Here is an 8,709-nt window from a genome sequence, read left to right as displayed (position 1 = left end):
TTGGCTTGGGAACCGGAGGGTTGCCGGTTCAAGTCCCACAGACCACAAAATATGGAGTGTGGACTGGTAGCTGGAGAGGTGCCAGTTTCACCTCCTGTGCTCTGCCAAGGTGCCCCTGAGCAAGGCAACCTAACCCCTAACTGCTCCCCAGGCGCCTACAGCTGCCCATTGCTCCTAATGTATATAGTAATGTATATAGGATGGGTCAAATGCAGAGGACAAATTTCGTTTTATGTATGTAAAATGCTGTAAATGCTGTATATACTGTGAAAATGACAATAAATCAATAGATAAACTGACAGCATGTTCCTCTGTAACAGGTGATATGAAAAAGTCACAGATTATTCCTTTAACTGAGGTTCTGTGCACTCGACAAACAGTATTTTCAGAATTTCAGAATTCCGTCCTCTGCGGACACCTCGCCATCCTCTCCTGCTGCCATTTCCTTCATAAGACAACTCAGACAATTCCCCAGAAAGAATGTCCTGGAATTATTCATGCTTTCCTCTCTGTTTTACAAGTGAAATGAGGTGCGCTCTGCCAACATCTGGCAGTAAATCTACTTTCATATTCACCTCTTTATCATTCAGCGTGCTGGGATCCGCCACATGACCCCTGTCTCTGAGGACAGCAGGATACAGAAAGTGGATTCCTTTTATTGATATGCTTGGCATGGCCAACCTAATGGGTGAAATCACTGCCACACCGGAAGTCTGGGCGTCTCTGTTCCCGTCCCCTGTCTCTAGAGGAAGAATTACTGCTTATCCAAAGAACTGGAGCTCTGCATATGAGCTGAAATATTCGCTGGGGTGTGACGCTTTGAGACCTCTACACGAAGATGACCATAGGCTGCTCTCTTTTCTTCTGAATGCTTGCTCTCTTAGGTCAGTGCCACCTGTATGATTCCCTTTTGTTTTTCATAATGCTCCACGAGTTCGCTGGGTGTTAAATACATTCCCCGCTAATTAGATTAACCACATCTTGAGCACAGATGATGACAATGTAAACAGCGTTTCATTTTGGAACATGATGCAAGGGTGTCTGTGAGATACATCAGCCTACAGCATCCATTAAACAAAGCACGAGTCATTTTAAGGCTGTATTGCACCGCACCTCATGTTTCACAACACAGTCAGATGCCTGAGCTGTCTTTTGTCAGCTCCACAGTTCTAGTGCTGGTAATTTGACATCTGTGAGAGGCAGCATTAGGTGTTGAATATTTGACACGTCCCTATGGATCTGGAGGCATTAAGAGCATTAAAAATGCCAAACCTCGACGCATCCAGTGGTGAAACTGATCTGCACCGCTGGATGGGTGTCAGTGTGATCCAGCCAGAGGGGATTACACACAGTTTTCCCCTTCTGACACCGGGGTGAAATTGATTTAAGCAGCAGTTGGCCTCAATGCATCACATTTGCTGAGTGCAACCACTTTGTAATAGTGTAGTGGCACCCTTTAAATGAGGGTCATTTTCAACAATTTAAGGGTGACATGGTAATTACCTGTTTTCATGAGTTCCTTATCATAGTGTGAAGACTGGCAAGGTTAGGATTATTAAAAACTCTAAAATGTGTGTTGGCTCTGTAATAGACTGAACTGGCCACAGGCAGTAGCCATTTAGCAACATGCTAAAGCAAAGTTCAGCAGGCTACACAACAAAATGAATACTAAAAACATAAAACATCGCAAAACTTACAGCTTGCAAGTTTGAAGTCAGGTCCTGGACAGTCGGTAACATCAACTCGATCCATCACTAAACTTGAAGCTTTGTTACTAGCCCGTTATTAGTCTGTAGTAAAATGGACACACATTGCCATTAAAAATAAACTTCATCCACTCAGCTCCTCTGTCCTCTGAAGCAAGGGGCCAATGTAGATATTGTTGTTGGTTATTTGACATTGTGTCGAATGATACTTTGATATTGGGGTTGTTCTGACTTCCTGACTTAAAGGTCTTCTCATCTGTTAATCCATATGATTATTATATGTATATTATATGTAAAGTGTTTAATGGATTATGAACTGTAAAATAACACAGGAAGAAACAACCCCATGGTGTGTGACTACCAATCCCACAATGAGGATGGGTCTGACATTCCATATCATTTGAACAGAAAAAGCTAAAGGAGAATAGGGTCACACTATTCCTACCTGACACTTCAATTACATTAAATTAAGGGAATCTATTAAGGATACAGTTTGTGATTAATTCAAATTAAAGAAAAAAGTTTGACGACCAACTGCTCAGTATAATGATTTCTTGCTTTGTTAAATCAGTGGTTTTCAAATTGGAGTCTGGGGACCAACAGGGGTCCTTGAGTGGGTTATAGGGGATCCCCAGCAAAAGGAGGTATAGAGTATTTAAACTTCCGTCACAGATTTTAATTTTAATCTAAAGTGACCCCGGTCTGATCATTGATTGATTATGGGGACTTTATTTTTATTTTTTTTAAATACTCAGAGGGGATTCCTTAAGACAAAATCCATTAGGAGTCTGTGGTCTAATGTGGACAAGTGAGTCATGTTATGCTGGTCCCTCTCTGATGGAAGGCATTATAATAGTTTTCTCTTAAAATGTGGAAATGTGGTACTTTACCACCGGTCCACACCTGGTTGATGCAGTGTGTGAACATAGGAGTTTTCTGTTGTGGGATAAGGCCAAAGCTGTAGACAGAACACCCTCCAAGCACTAAACACTTGGAGAGAAGATGTTTTTTTATCTTTCCAGATTTCTCGCCTCCGCAATAACGAGTTAAACTTTGCCCACATCCCTTCCAGAAGTCCCGCCTAGTATTGTCCAATGAATAAAGCCTGTGTGAGTGTGGGAATGCAGGAGAAATATGTGTGGTAGCCTGTAGCCTGTAGACAACAGCTGTCTGTGGTGCGTGCAGTGGTGGTGCTGGACAGAGCAAGATCTGACCGTCACTACAATGGTCACATTCTTTATTAGCCCAGATTCAGGCTGCTGTCACCCAGCCAGCATTCCTCAAGGCCAGGGGAGAAACTGGCTTTGTGCTGAATGTCAAGTATGTCTGGGATTGCATGGAACCATCAACAAAAGCCTTGATCAAAGCCTCTGCAAAATGACATTCACTCTCTGCACAGTTACAAATAAATACAAATCATAAGACGGCTGTGGCTCAGAGGCAGGGGAAGCGGGTCTCCCCCAACTTGGAAGGTTTGGTTTGGTCCGATCCCCGGGCTCCTCTTGCCACGTGTCGAAGTATGCCTTGAGCAAGATAACTGAACCCCAAAATGGCGTGGGTGTAAATGTGTATGAAAAATTGAGTTAGTTTCTGTTGGATTGGCTTTGCCATGTGGTGAAAGTAAATGTGGCACGTAGGTGTAAAAAAGGCATTTGAGCTGCGTCGGAAGACTAGAAAGCGCTACAAGTTACAGGTCCATTTACCATTTGCCATAAGATGTCATGGGATATTAAAAGACATTGCAACCAGAATATGAAACAAGTTATATAAATGACCCAGAATGTAGAAAAGTTACAAATGCATTAAAACCATCAGAAGCTTTAAGGTCGTACCAGCAGCAGCCATGGTAGCAGGCAACTCGGTCTAGAGATATTATTACTGTAGCAGTACAAGTAGTAACAGTCAGCGCTCAGTCAGTTGTCAGCAAACATGCAGGGATTCACTGACTTACTGACTCACTGAGATGGATCCTCTCTCATTGAAGATACTACACACAGTGAGCCCTAAGTGATACACAGTCTTATCCTTAACTTAAGACATTCTGTAAACTCAACTGAACGAAGTGATTGGAATCAGCAAAGTGATTCATTATGCACCAAGCTATTGCTCTTGGTTCCATTATGTCCACACATAATGATCTATAACACAACATAAAACATTGACTCTGTTTTTTTTGTTATTGTGGTTTTTGGTTTTTCTGGTTTTCACAATAGGATTTTCATTCTTCACAGTATATGAGCTGTAGCTGTGGATATCTCTGTGAATTTATGTGTGTTTCACTTTGTGGTCCAAAAGCATGCAGTCCTGATTCTTTAAAGCAGGCCTACATTAGGCTGACTGTGTTCACTCTGAGTTGTTGTTGTGGAGTGGCTGTTAAATCAGGCTTTCCACAATAAGCCCTGCTTTAATTGTTGTGCCTTGTTTCTGGGATACCAGAGTCAGCTCTCCGACAGCTGTGAAGAATTTTCTGACATTTAGAATGAATCAATCCTGTTTCCGAAGAGGCGACACCTCAACACTCCTTCACCCCCCCAACAGCTGCAAAGCGGTGTTGTTGTTTAGCCTCATTGGAGCTGGCATCTGGTGTAGGGTGGGGCAGTGTGAGGGATGGCAGGGCTGATGGAGGCTGCAGTCTGGTGCTGTAGTTCCATTGGTGCCAGCCAAGGGCAGCTGCTAGGGTGGACTGCATTAGGCCTTCTGGTGGGTGGTGTGTCTCTGAACCCTGCAGTACATTGCTCTTGGCCTAAAAGCAAAGTTCCTCTCTCATACAGAGCCCAGAAATCCACATATTCTCTATATTTGTTCTTTTGTTTCTCAAAAATAAGAAAGAAGGTGTTGCCTGTATGGTCTGGAAGTAATTTATAGGCTTTTATTCAAGGGGATTTCTCTCTGGCAAACGGTCTCTCTGGGCCTGGCTTGTAAAAGAGTCAGTTGCTTCAGTTCTGATGGAGAGAGAAGTCCTAGAAGAGTCAGATGACGTGATTACTGCACGCTTATGCAGTGCGATTTATTCTCTCTGAGTACAGTGTGTGTGTGTGTGTGTGTTCGAGAGAGAGAAGTGTGGTGTGTGTGTGTGGGTGTTTGGACTGAGGTACCAGGATTGAACAACATTTTAGATGTACAATGAAACTGAATCCCTGCTCTGGAAGATGGGTTATTTTGCTGGCCAGAACAAAAACAAAACAGTAATAAGTAATAACAGAGCAGAAGGTGGATATTAATTTACACAGCACACAAATTCCAACATGTAACAAAAAACCTTTTTACATGTATAGAAAACAAGAACAAATGGATAATAAAAATAAGAAATAAATTACATGCATGGAAGACAAGAAATACATGGATGTATGCAAATTAATACTAACAAATTTTGTTTTCTGCCCTATCGAGCTGCATCAGTTAACTCAAATAATTTCTAGATCGAAGCCATCAGCCTGTCTATTAGACCCATCCCAACTAGGGATAAAATCCATGTCATATGCACCCAAACGTAATATTTTCCGCACCCTTTAAATTGTATTTTAACTACTTTGTACAGATCTTAGTGTTGTTTTAATCCAGGTTATCTTATTTGAAAGACGTCTATAGTTTTTGTCTGCCATTGCGCCCTGACAGGTGGTCCCATAGATCCTCCCTAATTCTATTCCCTTCCAGTCTGGCCTTGAACTGCAGGTCACAAAGGATACACAGGGATCTTATCTGAATCGCATAGTAGTAATCTTTAAATTTGGCAATGCATTCCCCCTTTTCTTTTGATAATTGCATTCTTGAATTTTATCCCTTGGGTTTTTTACCCATCCGATATATCGAGAAATTAATTTCTGCATTCAATGAACTGTTGATCACTTATTTCATGGCAGCGATAGGAAGAGATACACAGGCGGGTAAAGTCACCATTTTGACCGATTCAATCCTTGATGTTAGACTCAGAAAAGGTAAGTGATTCCATCTGGAGATGTCAGATTTGATTTTAAGGTTGAGAGGGATATAGTTGGCTTCAAATAATTTTGTAATATCTTGGGTAAGATTAATTCCCAGATACTTCATTGATTTCTTGTTACAACTCAGGCTGTATTTAGTTACCAAATCATCTGATGGGTTAAAATGAAAAGACATAGCCTGAGTTTTCTGGATATTTATCTTATAGCCTGATAATTGACCAAACCTATCCAATGATGACATTAAAGCTGGTAGAGATGTGGATGGTTGTGATAAAAAAATTAAGAGAGAGATATTTTGTGTTCCTGTCCTGCAATATTTATGCCCTTGATTTGCCCGTTTTGCCTAATATATTGACTGAGAGGTTCTATAAAGAGGGGCAACCCTGCCTACAAGAACGTTCCAAAATAAAAGAATTTGAGAGACAGCCATTAATTTTAATTCTTGCTGTTGGCTTATTATATACAGCTTTGAAAGCCTCAATAAGAGTATGATGAAAACCAAATTTATCTAATACCTTATACAAAAAAGTCCACCTTACTGAGCCAAATGCCTTCTCAGCATCCAATCCCATTAACATAGCTTGTGTCCTGTTTTGTTGGATATACCACATAATATGTAGCGTCTTCCTTAAGTTGTCTTGGGTCTGTCTTTCATGAATAAAACCCGTCTGGTCCAAATGAATAAGAGATGGCAAGAGTTTTTCAATTCTCCTAGCCAATATTGACATATACATTTTTTAATCTAAATTTAACACTGAGATGGGTCGAAATTGTTTACAATCTAATGAATCTTTGCCTTCCTTTGGTATTACTGAGATTATGGCTTGCTTCCATGAGGGGGGAATCTCTCCCTTTTTGAGTGCTCCATTACATATCTGGCACAGTTTTGGAATTAGCTGTTCCTTGAAAGACTTATACCATTCGGCTGTGAAGCCGTCTGAACCTGGACTCTTATGTGGTTTGAGCCTTGATATTGCTGCCTTGACCTCTATTTCAGTAATATCCGCAGACAGGGCTTTATTTTGTTCTTGTGTGATTGTGGGAAGATTCAGAGATTCAAGGAAACTCTTCATCTCTTCTTCGTTATCTTCTTTTGGTTGTCAGTATAATTCCTTATAATAATTTTCAAAACGTTGTTGAATTTAGTCTAGTCTATGCTGTATTTTCTTAGTTTGAGGGCATCTTATCTTATTAATAGTGGCGTCTGCCTGTTGTTTCCTCAGTTTATATGATAACAGTTTCATTGCCTTGCTCCCTGCCGCATTGTAGCTCGCGGCAGCGGAGGCAACTGTTTCAACGAAATACCAGTTTCTTTTTAACCTCCTTGTCTGAGAATATTGGGTCACATCATCTCATTTTGCAGTTTTTTAATTGATACTTCCTTGGTCCCTGGTCTAGCTCTGTGATCTTTTTGTAATTCTCTGAGTTTAGTGTATAGAGAATTCAGCCTCTCTTGTCTACGTTTTTTTAGTGATGAGGAAATAGAGATTATTTCCCCCCTCAGGACTCTTGAATGCATCCCACACCATAGGAGGAGACACTTCTCCATTGTTGTTTTCTTTGAAATAGGTATCTATTGCCTTTTCCAACTCCCCTTTTACCTGGGGATTATTCAATAAGCTTGAGTTCAATTTCCATAGTGTAGATTTTGGGTTATTACCAATATTAACTGTCATTATAATTGGTGCATGGTCAGACATATCAATTGTTCCAATATCGCATGATTGAATTCTAAATCGTTCTCTCTTAAATGAAAAGAAATAATCAAGCCTTGAATAGGTAGACTGAGGTGCAGAAAAATAAGTGTTGTCATGGCCTGTTGGATTAAACTCCCTCCAAACATCTATTATGCCAATTTTTTTCATTATAGAGTTTATTTTATTAATCATAGGTTTACTATGTCCTAAATTAGAGATGGAAGATTCCATTTTTGATAATCTTATATTCATATCTCCTCCACATATAAGCACACCCTGAGCTTCAGCAGACATATCAAATATATTGTATCTTATCATAAGAGTAGACATAATTAGACTTTTGATACCTATGAACAGTGTGTAAGCAGCATTACTATTATAGCTGCTGGAGCTGGAGCCAGGTATAATAGTCCAGCCTAGGGGTCGGTCCCCTCCAAATAAGATAAATCTGAGGGGTCATGATTAATGGGAAAGAAGGAAAAGAAATGTCTATTCATTTTCCCAGAGTATGTGTCTCACGTTCTTCTGTCAGGATATAGAGAAAGTTTCAGCAAATATGACACACAAAAAAAAGTTACCTACTGCAGCTAAATAATTTTTAATTTTTAAATTTTAAATAAAAAAATAATTTTAACAATGTATGTGATAAACTCATCATATGTTGTTTTAATGTAAAAGTAGAACTAGTAACTATATCTGTCAAATGAAAGTAGTGCCGTAAAAATACCAGATTTCTCTCTTAACTGTAGTGGAGTGAAAGTAGCATAAAATGGAAATACACAAGTAAAGTACAAGTGCCTCCAAGGTAGTATGGTATTTGAGTGAATACCCTACGTTCTCCCACTGCCAGCTCACACAGTGGTGATAGAGCTGTAAACCAACTTGTGTTTTTGTTGCAGGAAGTATCAGGTGGTGTTCTGCTACACCATCATAGAGAGGAACAACCGCCACGTGCTGCCGGTGGTCCGCAGCTCTGCAGGGGGAGACTGTGTGACCACCAACACCAACCCTCTGGACAGCTTCTTCCCCTTCGATCCCTACCTGCTGAGGAGGTACACCGGCTCACTGTTCTGTCGCTAAATGTTTTTAGCCTCTTTTAACTACTTTAAACAACATTTTTACTAGGCCTGGACGATTATCAGATCCAACATTCAGCATTTTCCTGATCATTATTTTATCTGATAGCTGATGAAATAAATTTGAGAATACAAATTCCAATACCGTTTATTCCTTCCTGATACCAATACCGATACCTGAACTTGCGTATCGGTTGTACCAGTTCAATACAAGTGTGTTATAATTTTTTGACACTTATATTATATGTTCGCTATCACTGTTGAATGTTGCAGCTGGTAAAGTTGGGGC

This window comes from Morone saxatilis, unplaced genomic scaffold (assembly GCF_004916995.1).
Source record: "Morone saxatilis isolate NCDOM2014 unplaced genomic scaffold, NCSU_SB_2.0 Contig16, whole genome shotgun sequence".
NCBI classification, from domain to species: domain Eukaryota; kingdom Metazoa; phylum Chordata; class Actinopteri; family Moronidae; genus Morone; species Morone saxatilis.
This window is presented reverse-complemented; position numbering follows the sequence as displayed.